Here is a 19,357-nt window from a genome sequence, read left to right on the forward strand (position 1 = left end):
CTTCAAGCTCACCAATCTTTATGCCTCCTCATCTGTTATTTTATGGTTCATGTGTATTTTTAATTTCATTTATTGTGCCTTTCATTCCCATAAGATCTGCTAGTTTTCTATGTATGCTTTCAAATTCTTCTTTGTGCTCATGCAGTGTCTTCTTAATATCCTTAATCTCTTTAGGCATCTCATTGAATTAGTTAAGGAGATTTGTTGGAACATCTCTGATTAGTTGTCTCAACGTTGTCCTTTATATCATCTGGAGGCTTATCTTGTTCCTTCAACTGGGCCATAGCTTCCTGTTTCTTGGCATGGATTGCAGTTTTTTGTTGGTGTCTTGGCATCTGGCTTACTAAAAGTATTTATTCTGGGTGCAGTTTTCTTTTTAGTTTAGTGCTTCTTGTCCTTACTCCCTTGCTTGTTGTGTAGTAGGAACCAAAGATGTAGTTGGTGCTTTAAGCTGTGAGGCTCAAGTTGCCCTCATTTCCCCAGGGACTGATGAAGCATGTCCCAACTTTCTCCTTTGCCAGGTGTATGGACAGAGCCACAGCTGTGTGTGATAATCCAAGTTTTGCAGGCCTTAATCGTAGTCACCCAGAGAGACTGATGATGTCTCAAGTCCTTTTCTCCCCTGCCTATGGAGGAGTGGAGCTACAGGTATGGGCAATAATCTATGCCACACATGTCCAAAATGATTGTATTTGCCCCAGTAGAGTTCCCACTATTCAGTTTCCCCACTGAATGTACCTGCAGTTACCTGGAGACGGTGGTGAGGACCCACCTGCTTCTTTCCTGCTAGAGGTGGGGCTGAAGCCTTGGCTTGGCCTGCAGGCTGATCTGAGTGAAAGAAGTTGGTCCCTACCAGCAGGGTGATTTTCAGTCAGCCCAGCTTCATCTTTGCTGGGGGCAAAGTCAAAATAGCCTACTGGCCTCTTTCTGACTTGGATAGGTTAAAACTTTAGCTGTTCTTAGGATTGTACTTTAGGTGGCCAAATTTACTAATTAGTAGCTGAAATCAGTGGCCAACCATCTCTTCCTTCCCTGTTTTTGGGAAATAGAGCTTCCAGTTCCAGTCACAGAGGAGCTCCTGAGATGGCTTGCACCACCAGTGTAGTATGATTACTGGCATCCATGGTGTGTACTGTATTTTTCCAGAGAGTCTGGCAAAGGTCCCCCCAACTTTCTCTGGAAGTGGGACTGGGTCTTGGGCTAGAGCTGCAATCCAATCTGGATGGAAAGAAGCTGGTCCCTACCAGCACTGGGCTTTTTAGTCCATTTGCCTTCCTCGTGCATGGGGTGGAGTTAAAATGGTGGATACCAGTCTCTTCTGACTTGGATATGTTTAAATTTTAGCCATTCTAAGGACTATACTTTAGTCTGCCAAATTTACTAATCAGTAGCTGAAGCTGGTGCCCAGTTGTATCTTCCTGCCCATTTTTGGGAAGTGGAGCTTCCGTTTCCAACTGCAGAATAATCCCGAAGTGGTTTTTTCCTCCACTGGAGGATGGGCACTGACCTCTAGGGCATAGGGTGCTTTATTTATGAATCTTCTCTGCAGATGGGCAGTCTCCATCACTTCAATCATTATTAAAGTATTTTAATTTTTTTCATAATAATAATAATAATAAAACAGACAAGAATGGTGAAAAATGAAAGAACCCAGATTGACTTTGTATTATTAAATTAAATTGAAATTGTTTCCTATCTACTTTTTGCTGGATTTTGATTGTATTTCATATTCAAAACCAAGCCACAGTCTCAGTTCTCAATAGGATTATCTATAATATAAACAGAACACACAAAGTTAAGTAAAAACAGTACCTTGTTGTATCACGTATTTACACATTGTCCTGGGAGAACAAAATGGAGAAAATATTTGCCTTGGGACAACACATGATCATCTCAGTACGTGCAAAAGAGGGCATTTGACAAAATACAACATCATTTCCTGATAAAATCCTTCCAAAACATAGGAATAGCAGGAAACATTCTTAATACAATAAAATACATATATGAAAAATTGAAAGCTTTTCTGCTAAGATGAGGAATAAGAGAAGGGTGTCCACTCTGTCCACTGTTATTCAATATTGTGCTACAAGTTCTGGATAGAGCCATTAGGCAAGGGAAAAAAAAGGTACCCAAATAGGAAAGGAAGATGTAAAATCACTATTCACTGATGATATAATCCTATAACTAGTACATTCCAAAAAATCTACAACTACACTCCTAGAACTAATAGACAATTTCACCAAAGTGGCTTGATACAAGGCTAATTTACAAAAATCAATAGTGTTTATATACATTATTAATGATAAATCTGAGGGGGGAAGTCAGAAAAAATTTCATTTACCATAGTTTCTAAAATAATCAAATACTTAGGAATAAATTAAAACAAGACCATAAATTACCTATATTCAGGAAAGTATAAAATATAGCTAAAAGAAAGAATGATGATATAAATAAATGGAGGAATATTCTGGATGCATAACTGGGAAGACTAAATATCATTAAGATGTCAATTCTATGCAAACTGAACTACAGTTTTAACACAATCCCAATAAAAATTCCAACAGTCATCTTTGTGGAATTGGAAAAGCCAATTTTTAAAAATGTCTAAAAGGATAAGGGCCAAAATAGCCAAAAATATCTTTAAAAAGAATAAAGATGGAAGATTCTCACTTCCAGGCTTTAAAAGATACTATCTTGGTACAGAGGTAATAACAGCTTGGTACTTGAATAAAGACAGACAGATTGCCAAATGGAATCAAACCAAGTGCTCAAAACAAGATCTTCAAATCTATGGTTAAGTGATTTTTCACAGAGCTGTCAAAGCTACTCGGCCAGGTCAGTACAGCCTCTTCAACAAATGGTACTGGGAAAACTGGATATTCTTAGCCTAAAGAAAGTGCCCCCTATCCCACACCTTATTAAAAAATGAACTCAAAATGGATCAAACAACTAAATATAAATGCAAGGACAATAAAACTCCTAGAACAAAAAAATTAGGTCAGCATCTTTAGTACCTTGTGGTACATGGTGGTTCCATGGAGATTACACCCAAAGCACAGGCAATAAAGAAAAAATAGGTAAATAGGACTTTCTCAAAATTGAACACTTTTGTGCTTAAAAAATTTTACTAAGACGGTGAAAAGGTAGCCAAATCAATGAGAAAATATCTTCAGAATCCACATATTTGACAAGGGTTTATTTCCACATTATATAAAGAGATCACACAACTTGACAAAATGGCAAGCAACCCAATTTTTAAAAAGCCAAAAGACTAGAAAATTTTCCAAAGAGGTAATACTAATGGCCAAAATGCATGTGAAAAGATGCTCAACCACCACACCAGGGAGCCAAGAGTGCCTACAACTGCATGCAGGAGAATTGCATCCATCATCCATGTGGAATCTAAGCCCCATCTCAATATAGAGGTGGAGTGGACATAACCATCCCAGGGTCCACAGGATGGAGGAATAGAGTATGGATTAGAGTGGACTTACTGATATTCTATTCTGGAACTATTGTGATTAGTAATGGAAGAAAAGGTAGCATTAATGTGGAGAAAGTGGCCATGGTAGCTGCTGAGGTAGGGAGAGGGAAGAAGAGATATGATGTGGGGGCATTTTCAGGATGTCCAGGGACAGTTCCTGGACATCACATGTCCTCCCATGGCCCACTGGGTGGACTGGGTGAGAGTGTAAACTACAATGTAACCACTATCCCTGTGGTGCAGCAGTGCTCCAAAATGTATTCACCAAATGCAATGAATGTGCCACAATGATGAAAGAAGTTGCTGATGTGGGCGGAGTGGGGTGGGGGGGTGGAGGGTATATGGGGACCTCATATTTTTTTATGTAACATTAAAAAATAAAAAAAGAAAAATTGGGGTATCAAAAAATGAAAAAATGAAAAAGTTTTGTTTTTGACATTTTGCCTTTCATCACTGCTATAGGTATTGTCCTGTATGTACAGTGGCAAGGCAATTTCTTCCATTTCTTCCTCAGTGTCTACATCCTTTCTTTTATTTCCCTAATTATTAAGTTTGTCTTCACATAAGTTTTAGATCACAGTAATTCACATGTACAGTATATGGTACTCCCACATATCCAACATCATTTTGTGCCTTCCCCAGCAATGATCCTTTTATGTGTTCATATTATATTTGCTGCAGCTGATGTACAAATATTGAAACAATAGCTTTCAAACATGGTTCCATTTGAGTTTACATTATACTTTGTATTTTTGACTATACAATTTTCTAAATTTTTAGTTATTTTATGTTTTACATTATGGTTTGCATTTTTAGCCTATAGACATTTATACATTTTTTTGTGTAATTTAACATGTTCTATATCCATAATTGAATGTCTTGTGGAACACTTTTATTGCTGCACAGTTACACTGATTCCATCTATTCAACCCCTCTTTCCCCTCCCATCAGGGCCCACCACAACAATCTTCATTACTTGAAGACCATATTCAGAGATACTTGCAACAATGTTGAGGACTTGACATACTTGACTACCCGAACCCATTGGGAGCCACCAATTCTCTTGAAAGATACAATTCCCTTTGTTTCAGAACATCAGTCCTGCCCAGGATGTGTGTATACCTTCACTCTCATTGTATGGGTCTCCACCCAATGATATAACAACGCACTATGACAAAATGAACACTCACACACTCCCTAGAAGCCTGCCCTGTGTCAGATGCCCCCCCCTTAAGCATCTTAAACAGGTAACCTTCCATATTATATTTTCTAAAGAGTTTTTCTGCATTATAATTTTAACCATATACCTGACAATCTCCTATGTTCAAATGTTCCCCCCAATTTCTTGGGCCATCTGCCCCATCCTCCCATCCCTAGCCCCCCTCAAGCCCACAAAGTCCCATCCTAAGCCCCCATTTTATCCCTTCCCTGTATAAATACTTACCTCCAGCTTATCATAGATTTCTTTTACATCTCTAGTTAAATTTATTCCTAGGTATTTGATTTTATTTACTATTGGAAATGGTATTTGATTCCTGATTTCCTCCTCAGATTGATCATTATTGGTGTATAGAAATGCTACTGACTTTTTTGCGCATTGATCTTGTAACCTGTGGCTTTACTGAACTCATTTATAAGTTCTAGAAGCTTTCTTGTAGACTCCTCGGGGTTTTCTATGTATAGGATCACATTATCTGCAAATAGTGAAATTTTGACTTCTTTCTTTCCAATTTGGATGCGTTTTATGTCTGGTGATTGCCTCAGTGCTTGAACAAGTACTTCTAAGACTATGTTACACAGAATGGGTGATAATGGGCATCCTTGTCTTGTTCCTGATCTTAGAGGGAAAGATTTTAGGATTTCACCATTGTAAATGATGTTAGCTGTGGTTTGTTTTTTTTAAGATTTATTTATTTATTTCTCTCCCCTCCCCCCACCACACTGGTTGTCTGTTCTCTGTGTCTATTTGCTGCATCTTCTTTGTCCACTTCTGTTGTTGTCAGCAACATGGGAATCTGTGTTTCTTTTTGTTGTGCCATCTTGTTGTGTCAGTTCTTCATGTGTGCGGCACCATTCCTGGGCAGCCTGCGCTTTCTTTCATGCTGGGCGGCTCTCCTTATGGGGTACACTCCTTGTGCATGGGGCTCCCCTATGTGGGGGACATCCCTGCATGGCATGGCACTCCTTGTGTGCATCAACACTGCACATGGTCCAGCTCCACACAAATCAAGGAGGCCCAGGGTTTGAACCACGGACCTCCCATGTGGTAGATGGATGCCCTAAACACTGGGTCAAGTCTGCCACCCCCCTTCAATCTTTTATATGATATATTACATTAATTGAGTTTCTTATGTTGAACCATCCTTGCATACCAGGAATGAATCCCACTTGGTCATGTGTTGTTGAATACGATTAGCAAGTATTTTGTTGAGGATTTTCACGTCTATGTTCATTTCAGAGATTGGTGTGTAATTTTCCTTTATTGTGGTGTCTTTGTTTGGCTTTGGTACCAGAGTAATCTTGGCATAATAGAATGAATTAGGCAATGTTCCTTCTATTTCAATTTCTTGGAAGATTTAAGAAAGATTGGTGTTAGTTCTTTCTGGAATGTTTGGTGGAATCACCTGTGAAGCTGTCTGGCCCAGGGCTCTTCTTAGTTGGGAGGTTTTAATGACTGATTCTATCTCTTTACTTGTGTTTGGTTTGGTGAGATCATCAATTTCCTCTTTTGTCAATGTAGACTGCTTATTGTTTCTAGGAATTTGTCCATTTCCTCTAAATTGTCCTTCTTGTTGGAATATAGTTTTCAAAGTATCCTCTCATGATAGTCTTTATTTCTGTGGGGTCAGTGGTGATATCTCCTTTCTCCTTTCTTATTTTGTGTATTGCATCTTCTCTCCTTTTTTCTTTGTTAGTCTAGCTAAGGGTTTGTCAATTTTATTGATATTCTCAAAGAACCAGCTCTTGGTTTTATTTTTTCAAGTGCTTTCTTATTTTCTATTTCATTTAGTTCTGCTCTTATCTTTGTTATGTCTTTCTTTCTTCTTCCTTTGGAATTAGTTTGTTGGTTTTTTTTACTAATTCCTCCAAGTGTGCAGTTAGTTCTTCAATTTTAGCTCTTCTTTTTTGATGTATGAATTTATGGCCATAAATTTCCCTCTCAGTACTGCTTTTGTTGCATCCCATAAGCTCGGGTATGTTGTGTTATCATTTTCAATAGTTTCAAGGTAGTTATTAATTTCTTTTGGGATTTCCTCCTTGACCCACTGTTTTTATAAGGGTGTGTTGTTTAAGTTCCATTCTTGGTGCCAAATCTAGGTCCCTGGCCCTAGCAGATTTCCAGCTTCATTCCACTGTGGTCAGAGAATTATTTTGTATGATGTCAATCTTTCTGAATTCATTGAGACTTTTTCTGTGGCCTAGCATGTGGTCTATCTTGGAGAATGATCCATGTGCACTTGAGCAGAATGTATATCCTACTATATTTGAGTATAATGTTCCATATATGTCTGTTAGGTCCAGCTCCTCTAATATATTGTTCAAAAGTCTTTGCTTCTTTATTGATTCTCTTTTGAGATGTTCTGTCCAAAGTTGATAGTGGTGTATTAAAGTCCCCCACTATAATTGTAGAAGCATCTATTCCTTCACTTAGTTTGTCCAGTGTTTCCTCACATATTTCAAGTCTCCCTTGTTAGGAGCATAAATGTTTGATTGTTCTTTCTTCTTGAAAGATTATCCCTTTCACTAATATGTTGTGTCCATCTTTGTCTCTCACTATTGTTTTGCATTTAAAGTCTATTTTGTCTGATATTAATATAGCTACTCCTGCCCTTTTTTGGCCATTGTTTGTTTGTAAGATTGTTTTTCAACCATTCACTTTCAACCTCCTTGAATCCCTTGGTCTGAGATGCACTTCTTGTAGAGAGCATATAGATGGTTCATAGTTCCTTATCCAATCTTCCAGTCTGAGTCTCTTGACAGGTGAGTTTAATTGATTGACATTCAGTGTTAATATTTTCATGGAATTTCTTATGTTAGCCATATTTTCTTTGGATTTGTGTTTGTCATATTTTGTTTGATTTTATCTGTGTTTGTCTTTTTTGTTGCTCTTACACTCTGCTCCAACTCTGTCTTTCTTGGTTTTTTCTTTCTTCCTGCAGAACTCCCTTTAGTATTTCTTGAAGGGCAGGATTCTTGTTGGCATACTCTCTTAGTTTCTGTTTATCTGTAAATATTTTGAACTCACCATCATTTTTGAATGCTAACTTTGTTGGGTAGAGTATTCTTGGTTGGAAATTTTTTTCTTTTAGGACCTTGACTATGTCATACCACTGCCTTCTTGCCTCCATGGTTTCAGATGAGAAATCAGTGCTTAATGTTATGGAGCCTCCTTTGCATGTGATGGCTCTCTTTTCTCTTGCTACTTTTAGTGTTTTCACTTTGTCTTGATTATTGGATAATTTGACAAGTGTATGTCTTGGGGTAAGCCTGTTGAGATGTATGCTGTTTGGGGTGTGTTGTTCTTCCTGAATAATGTACATCCATTTCCCTCAATAGGTTTGGGAAGTTTTCAGCCTTTATTTCCTCCATCACCCCTTCTGTCCCCTTTCCCTTCTCCTCCTTCTAGGATACCTATAATGTGTATGTTTGTGTGTTTTGCCTCATCATTCAATTTCCTCAGTCCCTGCTGGATTTTTTCTATCTTCTTATCCATCAGTTCTACTATCTCTTTGATTTCAGATGTACTGTCTTCCATATCACTAATTCTCTCCTCTGCCTCTTTGAGTCTTCTGTTATTTGCTGAGAGTGTATTTTTGATTTCTTGAATTGTGCTGTTCATCACCATCATATCCATTATCTTTTTGTGTATATCAATTTCTTCTGTATTCTCTCCAAGTGTTCTTTTCATATTCTTAATCTCTTCCTTCTCTTCATTGAATTGGTCCCTAAAATATGTTTCAAGAGCTTTAATTACTTGTTCTATGTTCTGCTCCTCTTCCTGCTTTTTACTGTGTTCATTGGATTGGTGCATGTTTTCCTGATTATTGGTTTGGTTTGTGGTTTTTTGTTGCTGTCTGGTCATCATTTTATCTTGACAGGTTTAATCAGTTGCTTAGCTTCTTTGTGGAGGGGTTTAATTAGTTGTTTTTGTGTGTGTTAAGTCTTCTCTTTGTCACTTTGTTCTTCTTATTCTATTTCCTTGTTGTTGTCTAAGTTCACTTGAAGGAAAACATTAGGGCCAGAGAAAGCAAAAGGAGTAAGAAAAGAAAATGAATAATAGTAGTATTGATATACTACTATAGTAAGTATTAACAGAAGAAACATGTGAGATCTAGGAGGATGGATATTAGATTCATGTAAGCTCTGTAGAGTTATAACAGTAAGTAAAGCAGAGAATGTATAATGAGACAGAAACTGAATATGGGGAGGAATATAGTGTGAATTAAAAGGCCACTGTGTTCAGGAGAGATGGAAAGAGAAAAGAAAGGACAATAATATAAAGAGTGAATATAAGACAGAAAACAGAACAAAGGTATTAGAAATAAAAAGTCAGAAAAATAAGGGGGCAAACAAAGAGAGGTGTAATGTAAGGGAAACAATAAATGATGGAGGATAGAAAGATGTAGAGGAAAGGGGATAGTGTAGGTGGCCAAAATCAATACACACAGAAAAGAGAAAGTTGAGGATGAAGAAATACAGCAAATGTGAAGTGCTCCCTGCAGCACCTAATATAAAAAGAATAAAAAAGAAGAGAAAGAAAGAAAAGGAAAAAAGGGACAAAAGGGAGGGGGAAGCAAGCAACAAGAAGAAAAAGAGAGAAAAAGAAAAACAAAAAAGGGCCTTCAGGGGATAAAGAGGAAGGAAAAAACCAAAACCATGAAAATATCAGACAAAGCTTCGAGCAAGGGAATCCTCTTTTCAGTTAAATAAAATGCTTAGGAATCTGACATTTGGCCTTTCTCCCTTCTCACTTCTCTTCCAGGGCAGCAGGAAAGCTACCTGAGAGGTCTGGTAGGAGATTCAAGAGGGTTCTTGTTGAACCAGCTCCACACAGAAAACAATGACTTAATTTCCAGAGAGAGAGCACCCACAGCTCACCAGGAACCCCAAGTATGCTATTGGAAGCTTGGAATGCACCTCCTTCAGTCCCTCTCCTTAAGGTGTGCTACAAGAGGGCTAGTTGATTTTCTGAGTCCACCTTCTCCCAGACCAAGTTTCCTATCCCAGGGTATTTAGGTGAATAGGCTTTCTCAGCAGATTCGCCACTCCTTTCTTCCCAGGCTCTCCCCAAGCTAGCCGGTATGCTCCTCCAAGTGGAAAAATAAAAAGAACAGAAGTGGGGGGCATCACCAGAATATTGAACCCATATTAGCCAGGCCCCCCTGCTGCACCCCCCACCAAATCCCTCCCACCCACAGAATCAGTCCAAAACTGGAGGGCTAGGGCAATCCCAGACCTCCAGGAGTGCTGGACTAGGGAAAGGAAAATCTGGGACACTGCAAACCCAGGGTATGAAGGTCCGTGGAACACGGGCTATGGGGCCTCAGGGGACACTGACCTGGGCACCACACATCCAGGGACCATGGGGCCCAGGAATACTGCTGCACAACCGACAGTTCTCAGGGCATACCGCAGCTGCCAGCCCCAGAGGGAAGGGTCCCACCAGCCCACAGCTTCCAACCTCTGTACTTGTAACCCACAATTCTACCTTTAGCAAATGGCACCTCTGTTACTGTCTCTCCAAATCAACATCCACACACCCTCCACCCTGCAAGCCCCCAAGACAGCCCACTCTGGCAAGACCCCATCCCCACTTGGCCACCTCTTTGCAGGAGAGACTGTAAGGTGCACTCACTCAGACACCATCTTGCCCTGCCTCTCCTAACTTGTTATTCTAACCTTCCCCTTCCCAATTTCCTTTCTGTGTCATGATCTGATGATTTTAGCACAAGTACCTGAGAAATACCAAGATGCTTGTTGCCAAGGTAATTTATTTTTTTATTTCATAAAACATCAACTTTCATGCTCAAACATGGTAACCCAAGTTGGGACACCACTTGGAACACAGCTAAGTGAAAAATCATGACATGAAAGTGGGCTGAGAACTGTGGTCAGGAGACTTGCAGCTGTGAGCAACAGAAAGAAAACCGCTGTGAACTTAGCACCACCAAACAGAATCTCTGGGATCTTGTTACCCTGTGCAGGGGCATTTCCAACAGAAGGCCCCTCCGCTCCCAGTCCTGTGCCACAAGGAGATACAGGTCTCTGTGAGAAGGTGATTTATGTGAGTGCACAAGCAAGGAACTGGGGGATCTTCCCAAAACCTGTTCAAAGTGAGAATGGGAGCCAGGGTTTTTATAGGCAAAGGAGAGGGCTAAGGGAGAAGTAAAACAAGTAAAAAAACAAACATAGTGAGGACTAGATATTCCAGGGGCCTTGTGAGGAGGATACATGCAATTTCTCAGGCCTGTGTTCTCTCAAGCACATTCACCTTGTCCTTGGTTTCAGCACCAAAGAAGTCAGAGTTTAGAAAGTGTTGTGCAGGTGCTTACATGCCAGTCTCCATGACTCCTTTCTCAGTGAGCACTCAAGGATATCAAGGTTTTTATCCTCTGAGGTAAGTTACAGATTTCCTGGGTCACAAGATACTCCTGATACCATTCTGTTTGGTTTTGCTTTGAGGTTTTTATTCCAGTAAGCAAAACTGAGAAGGTTTGGTTAATATTCTTCAGGGAACCAGATGCAAAGTGTAAGCTTCTAAAATTAGACTGACTGAAAACTAGTTCAGTTATGTCTGGGAAGACCCAGAGCTGCTTAAGTGAAGAAATTTTTATGAAGTGTATATTCTAGCTATCAGTCTCACTTAAGGAATCAAGTAGCAGTAGATCCATTATAGGAGTGATCCTTCACAGCCTGCGTGGTTTCCTCTAGGTCTCAGGCATGTCTCAATTTTCATTTCCACATTCTGGTGCGTTCCTTAATTCTGTGAGGCTGACCCTTCTCCTGACCCTACAATGCCTACTGAGCTTCATTCCTCACCTGCAGGGGGTTGTCTATATCCAGGGCACAGATGGAAATTTCCAAGATTACTTGATGATTGCCTTCCATCTACACATCCTATAGGAGCTTATATGCCTAATTCCTGTTAGGTCTCTATTTAGAAAAACTGTAATTCAGACAAAAACCACTTGCAGCCTTCTAGGAGATTTGGTTATGGTTTTGGGGTAGGCAACAGAGTAGGAAGGACACTACAAACATTTCATTCCAGTTGCAAGTCTACAATAAATGAATTGTTTTTCAGAAAATATATGCTTCTGTGAACTACCATTCTTCTCTGGAAGATGACATCTGAGGGGGATCTTTTGGCCCTTTGCCCAGAGACCTGAAGGTCACTGGAACACTGGGTCATGTTTAGGACTTGCTCATGGAGATGCTGCTGAAGATAAGACACGGACTTGAGTGCAAGGGTCACTTGGTCCCCACAGAGGTCACATGATCCCCAGCAGATTCTTGCAGCCACCATGCAACTAGGCCATGGCTCTGTTTCTCTGGGATTCCTCTTTGTTCCTGGTCTTTCTAAGCACCAGGACACATTCCAACGGCCCAAACAGGAAAAGCGGGAGTTGCATTACTTGCCATGATCTTTCAGAAAGCAGCTGTGTGTTTCTGTGCTTGTGCACATGTGTGTCTGTGGGTGGGTATGAGACAGAGAGAGAGGGAGAAAGAGAGAGGGATAGAATGTATGTGTATGTGACAATAAACATTCTCAATTTTCTCTGACTCCTATTAAGATAATAAAAGCATTATCAACTACTCACTGATTGCCTAGACCCATTAGAAAATTCATAGGTATGTCCTCATAAACACATGTAATTATTGCCATTCAAAGGTGAGGAAAATGAGTATTAGAGAAAAAAATAAGTAGCAAGCATGAAATTTGAAATTGGTCAGCTCCTGATTTCAATCCCAAGTACCCTTTTTGTGTGAACATCTTTGATTCAGTTAAACTCTCAGTGCCAGTTTTCTCAATGTACCATGATAATGCATCTACTGTACTCCTGAAAACATATTTTGATCATTTTTAAATTACATGTTATTAAATGAAATAGATACAAGAAGGAGGAGTTTGCAATGGAAGCAGAAATCTTTATCAGTAGGCACAATGGATTGAAGTTACAAAGCTCATTATAACTGAAAAAATGATGTCCTGTAAAAGAAGAGGACCAAGTTTGGTCTCTTCCCAGCAGATGTGAGAAATACTGGGGGTGGGCAGGTATTGACTGTAAAAGGGCATGAAGGAAAAATTCTTTGGTTGGTTTGTTGGTTTCATTGGGGTAGGCCTTTGTCAAAGTGTACTGGTGTGAACAGGTGAATGGTCTGGCTCGTATCTATATGAATTAAATCTCTATATAATTGAGAAAATGATTATTAGCTGAGTAATATTCCATTGTATGTCTATACCACAACTTATCCATTCATCTCTTTTTTTTAATGAGAAATTTTATCATTTTTTACATGGTTATTACAATTTTATTTTTTTTCAATTTATTTTTTTAATATTACATTAAAAAAATATGAGGTCCCCATATACCTCCCACCCCCTCACCACACTTTTCCCCCCATAACAACAATCTCCTCCATCATCATGAGACATTCATTGCATTTGGTGAATACATCTCTGAGCACCGCTGCACCTCATGGTCAGTGGTCCACATCATAGCCCACACTCTCCCACATTCCACCCAGTGGGCCATGGGAAGACATACAATGTCTGATAACTGTCCCCTCAGCACCACCAGGACAACTCCAACCCCTGAAAATGCCCCCACATCACATCTCTTCCTCCCATTCCCTATCCCCAGCAGCCACCATGGCCATTTTCTCCACACCAATGCCACATTTTCTTTGATTACTAATCACAATAGTTCATGAATAGAATATCAGTAAGTCCACTCTAATCCATACTCTATTCCTCCATCCTGTGGACCTTGGAATGTTGTGTCCACTCCACATCTATATTAAGTGGGGGCTTAGATTCCACATGGATGCAGGCTGCAATCCTCCTGCTTTCAGTTGTAGGCACTCTTGGCTCCCTGGTGTGGTGGTTGACCTTCTTCAACTCCATGTTAGCTGAGAGGGGTAAGTCTGTTAAGGCTTAGGGCCTGGCTATCACATAGTCCAGAGATTCAGGTCCCCTGGGTATATATTAAACCCCAGCACCAACTACAGTTCTGGTAAAAGTAAAAGGAGAGGCTTTGGACAAAGATCACATCTGAGTCCAGCTCCATCACACAGAAACACAAACTCCAAAGCAGGGCCAACTGACATGGCACTAAACTCCATCTGCCATGACCATAGAACCTGTGGGTCTCTGTAGCCATCAGAAGAACCAATACCCAGGGTTGTATCTACTTTATCTGTCTCTGGGACTCTGCTCAGGTGTGCATAAGGGCAACCCCTCTGATAACCTCCTGGCTCTTTTTGGAGACTCATAGCCATATAAACTCATTTGTCCTTTCCATTTTCCCCTTGATTCAGGTCAAAATGTATTTTTAACTCCTGGTATTATATGTAGACTGAGATATTCTGCTGGTCTGAGTTGACCCTTTTATTCAAGGTCATTTTCTAGTTACATCATCAGCTGGTACTTGGTAGTAATCCCTTGGTGCCAGGGAGGCTCATCCCTGGAAGTCATGTCCCATGCTGGGAGGAAGGCAACACATTTATAAGCTGAGTTTGGCTTTGAGACTGGCCACATTTGAGCAATATGGAGGCTCTCAGGAGGTAACTCTTAGGCACCCTGCAGCTCTAGGCTTTGTTCTTATTTCAGGTGCACAGGCTCACAAGCATAGTCATTAGTATCAAGGTCTCCTTGTTGGACCTTCATTCTCTTTTGGTCTTTGCCGTTGCACTTGGGGGATTGTTGCTGTTTCTTTAGGGACTGTGATAGAGCTCCCATGGCTAGGAACTCAGCACTCCCTCAGTTGTTTTTAATTTATATCCACTATGAAAATATCCAAACATTATTATGCACCCTGGGTATATGCCCTGTAGAAATCCCTGCCAACCATGTGTTCCCTGTCAATAACATCCCACACCAGTATTCCTCCCCTGCCATTGTTGAACCTCTCTGTGATCCAAAACTTCTTGGAAAGTGAAGCCCAATATATTGCCAGGTTCCATTAATAGTAAAATGGAATATAGTGATGAGTTTAAAGGTTAGATATAGAATACATATTAATTTTTAGAAAAATTAAGGTAAAAATTAATTGGGGTATCAAAAAATTTAAAAATGCAAAAACTTTGTTTTTGATGTTTTGCCTTCCATCACTGCAATAAGTGTGACCCTGTATGCAAATTGTCAAGGCAAATGCTTCCGTCTTTTCCTCGCTATGTCCTTTCTTTTTCTTTTCTTTTTTCTAATTAACCTTATCTTCACAAAAGTTTTAGATCACAGTAATTGATATATACAATATACAGTACTCCCACATATCCAACATAAAACCTTTTCCCTTCCACAGCAATAATCTTTTTACATATTCATACTATATTTACTGAAACTGTTGTACAGATATTGAGACAATAGCTTTCAAACAAGGTAACATTTGTGTTTTCCTTGTGGTTTATATTTTCGATGATACAATTTTCTAAATTTTTAGTTATCTTATGTTTTACATTATGATTTATATTTTAGCCTTTCAGCCCCTATATATTTTTGGTTTAATTTTATGTCTTATATACATCCTTGTGTACTCTTGTGGAACACTTCTATTGCCCACACAGTTACATTGGTTCCATCTATTCAATACCTCTTTCCCCCTCCCCTTAGGACCCACAGTGACAGTCAATCTTCATTGCTTGAAGGGTCATGTTCAGAGATACTTGCAACAATGTTGAGGGCTTGATATGATCAACTTCCCTAATGCACTGGGAGCCACTATTTCTCTTGAAAGATACAATTCCCTCTATTTAAGGGCATCAGTCCTCCCCAGTATGTGAGTATACTTTCACTCTCATTATATGGATCTCTATCCAATGATATAACCCACTATGGCAAAATGAGCATTCACATATTCCCTAGGAGCCTGTCCTGCATCTGATTATCTCTTTTAAGCATCTTAAACAGGTAATGATCCTTATTATATTTTTTAAAAAGTTTTCTCAGCATTATACTCTCAACCAAATACCTAACAATCTCCTATGTTTGTATGTTGCCCCCCTCTCCCCAATTTCTTGGTAATATTACCCATCTTCCCATCGCTAGCCCCCCTCAAGCGTGCAAAGCCCCACACAAAGGTAAACCTATGCCCCAATTTTATCCCTTCCTTGTACAAATACTTACCTCCAGCTTATCATAGATTTCACCCTTGTAGGTGTCTTGTTACATCCTTCCTCTACACCCCAATTTCTTTTAAGTCTATCATCCAGTCTCTAGCTCTCTGAGGCAGCTTGGTTTACTTATTTCATATCATTGAGGTCATGTAGTATTTGTCCTTCAATGCCTGGGTTGCTTCACTCAACATGAGTTTCTCAAGATTCATCCATGTTATCACGTGTGTTTGTAGTGTACTCATTCTTATAGCTGAGTAGTACTCAATTGTATGTGTATACCACATTTTATTTATCCATTTATCTGTTGATGGGCATTTGGGTTGATTCCAACTTTTGGCAATAGTGAACACTGCTGCTATGAACATTGATGTGCATATATTGGTTTGTTTCCTTGTTTTCGGTTCTATTGGGTATATACCCAGCAGTGGACTTGCTGGGTCATATGGAAAATCTATGGCTAGTTTTTAGAGAAACTGCCAAAATGTCCTCCACAATGGCTGGATTCTTTGACAATCCCACCAGCAGTGGATGAGTGTTCCCAATCCTCCACATCCTCTCCAGCATTTGTAGTCTTCTGTTTTTTTCATAGCTGGCAATCTTATGGGAGTAAGATGGTATCTCATTGTAGTTTTGATTTGCATTTCCCTGATAGCTAGAGATTTGGAGCATTTTTTCATGTGCTTTTTAGCCACTTGTATTTCTTCTTTGGAGAAGTATCTGTTTAAATCTTTTCCCCAATTTTAAAATGGGTTCATTGTCTTTTTCTTTTCAAGATATAGGAGTTCTTTATATATGCAGGTTATATAAGTCTCCTATCAGATATATGGTTATGAAATATTTTCTCCCATTGTGTAGGCTCTCTTTTCACTTTCTTGACAAAATCCTTTGAGGTACAGAAGGCTTTAATTTGAGGAAGTCACATTTATCTATTTGTTCTTTTGCTGCTCGTGCTTTTGGTGTAAAGTTCATGAAGCCCCTTCCTATTACAGGGTCTTGTATATGCTTCCCTACACTGCTTTCCAAAGTCTTTATCGTCTTGGCTCTTATATTTAGGTCTTTGATCCATCTTGAGTTGATTTTTGTATAAGGTGTGAGATGGTAATCCTCTTTCATTCTTTACATATGGATATCCAGTTCTCCAGGCACCATTTGTTGAATAGGCCATTCTTTCCCAGTTGAGAGGGTTTGGTGGTTTTATCGAATATTATATGACTATATATTTGAGGATCTCTATCAGAATCTCAATTCGGTTCCATTGGTCTGTGTGTCTCTCCTTGTGCCAATATCATGGTGTTTTCACTACTGTAGCTTTGTAGTATGTTTTGAAGTCAGGTAGTGTGATTTCTCCAATTTCGTTTTTCTTTTTCAATATGTCTTTGGCTATTCGGGGCCTCTTTTCTTTCCAAATAAATTTCATAGCTAGTTATTCTAGTTCTTTAAAGAATGCTGTGTTGATTTTTATTGGGATTGAATTGAATGTGTAGATTAGTTTTGGTAGGATAGGCATCTTGATAATATTTAGTGTTCCTATCCATGAACAGGGACTGTTCTTCCATTTATTTAGGTCTTCTTTGATTTCCTTGTATAGTCTTGTGTAGTTCTCTGTGTATAAGTTTTTTACATCTTTTAATTTATTCCTAGGTATTTGATTTTTTAATTTATTATTGTAAATGGTATTTATTTCTTGATTTCCTCCTGAGCTTGCTCATTATTGGTGTACAGAAATGCTACTGATTTTTGCACATTGATCTTATAACCTGTAACTTTGCTTAACTCATTTATGAGTTCTAGAAACTTTGTTGTAGCCCTCTCAGGGTTTTCAATGTATAGGATCATGTCATCTGCAAATAATTATATTTTCACTTCTTCCTTTCCAATTTGAATGCCTTTTATATCTGGTTCTTGCCTCAGGGCTCAAGCAAGTACTTCTTAGACAATGTTAAATAGAAGAAGTGATAGTGGGCATCCTTGTCTTGTTCCTGATCTGAGAGGGAAGGATTTTAGGATTTCACCATTGTAAATGATGCTGGCTGTGGGTTTTTCATATATACTCTTTATCATGTTCAGAAAATTTTCTTGTATTCCCATCTTTTGCAATGTTTTCATCAAGAAAGTGTGCTGTGTTTTGTCAAATGCTTTTTCTGCATCTATAGATATAATCATGTGATTTTTTTTCCTTCAGTCTGTTTATGTGGTGTATTACATTGATTGATTTTCTTATGTTGAACCATCCTTACATACCTGGAATGAATCCCACTTGGTCATGCTGTATAATTCATTTAATGTGTTGTTGAATACAGTTGGCATGTATTTTCTTGAGGATTTTTGCTTCTAGGTTCATTAGAGAAATTGGTCTGTAATTTTCCTTTCTTGTGATGTGTTTGTTTGAATTTGGTACTAGGGTAATGTTGGCATCATAGAATGAGTTAGGTAATGTTCCTTCTGGTTTGATTTTTTGGAAGAGTTTCAGCAGGATTGGTATTAGTTCTTTCCGGAATGTTTTGTAGAATTCACCAGTGATGCTGTCTGGCCCAGGGCTCTTCTTAGTTGAGAGGTTTTTAATGACTGATTCTATCTCTTTACTTGTGATTGGTTTGTTAAGATCATCAATTTCTTCTTTCATCAATATAAGCTGCTTATGTGTTTCTAGGAATTGTCCATTTCCTCTGAATTGTCATTTTTGTTGGAATATAGTTTTTCAAAGTATCCTCTCATGATAGTCTTTATTTCTGTGGGGTCAGTGGTGATATCTCCTTTCTCCTTTCTTATTTTGAGTATTTGCATCTTCTCTCTTTTTTTTCTTTGTTAGTCTAGCTAAGGTTTTGTCAATTTTATTGATCTTCTCAAAGAACCAGCTCTTCATTTTGTTTATATTTTCAAGTGCTTTCTTATTTTCTATTTCTATTTCCTTTTGTCTTTGTTCCTTTCTTTCTTCTTCCTGTTGGGTTACTTTGTTGGTTTTTTTTACTAATTTCTCCAAATGTGCAGTTATTTCGTCCATTTTTGCTCTTCTTTTTTGATGTATGAATTTATGGCTATAAATTTCCCTCTCAGTACTGCTTTTGCTGCATCCCATTAGTTTTGGTAGGTTGTGTTATCATTTTCATTAGTTTCAAGGTAGTTATTAATTTCTTTTGAGATTTCCTCTTTGACCCACTGTTTTTCAAAGAGTGTGGTGTTTAATTTCCATATCTTGGTGTGAAATCTGGGCCACTGGCCCTTGCAGATTTCCAGCTTCACTCCACTGTAGTCACAGATATTGTTTGTTTTTTTGTTTTTGTGATCCTATTTTTTTAACTAAAATTATTTATTTATTTTTAAAAATTACATTAAAAAAATATGAGGTCCCAATCAACCCCACCGCCCCCACCCCCACTCCCCCCACAGCAACACTCTCTCCCATCATCGTGACACATCCATTGCACCTGGTAAGTACATCTCTGAACATCACTGCACCCCGTAAATCAATGGTCCACATCATAGCCCACACTCTCCCACGTTCCATCCAGTGGGCCCTGGGGGAATCTACAATGTCCCATA

General features: G+C 39.0%; 1 long non-coding RNA gene across 6 annotated transcripts in view; it reads left to right on the forward strand.

Annotated features, from left to right (window-relative positions):
- Positions 1–19,357, forward strand: part of LOC131273224 (uncharacterized) — a 123,458-nt gene that overhangs the window by 73,641 nt on the left and 30,460 nt on the right. For 3 of the 6 annotated variants that reach the window (XR_009180350.2, XR_009180353.2, XR_009180351.2), the window contains exon 5: positions 9,468–10,102. The exons of 2 other annotated variants lie outside the window; for them this stretch is intronic. This is a non-coding gene — a long non-coding RNA (uncharacterized lncRNA). Of the gene's footprint in view, positions 1–9,467; positions 10,103–11,786; positions 11,845–19,357 lie in introns of those variants that run through there. One more of the 6 variants, XR_009180352.2, reaches the window with a different exon arrangement.

This window comes from Dasypus novemcinctus, chromosome 14, assembly GCF_030445035.2.
Source record: "Dasypus novemcinctus isolate mDasNov1 chromosome 14, mDasNov1.1.hap2, whole genome shotgun sequence".
NCBI classification, from domain to species: domain Eukaryota; kingdom Metazoa; phylum Chordata; class Mammalia; order Cingulata; family Dasypodidae; genus Dasypus; species Dasypus novemcinctus.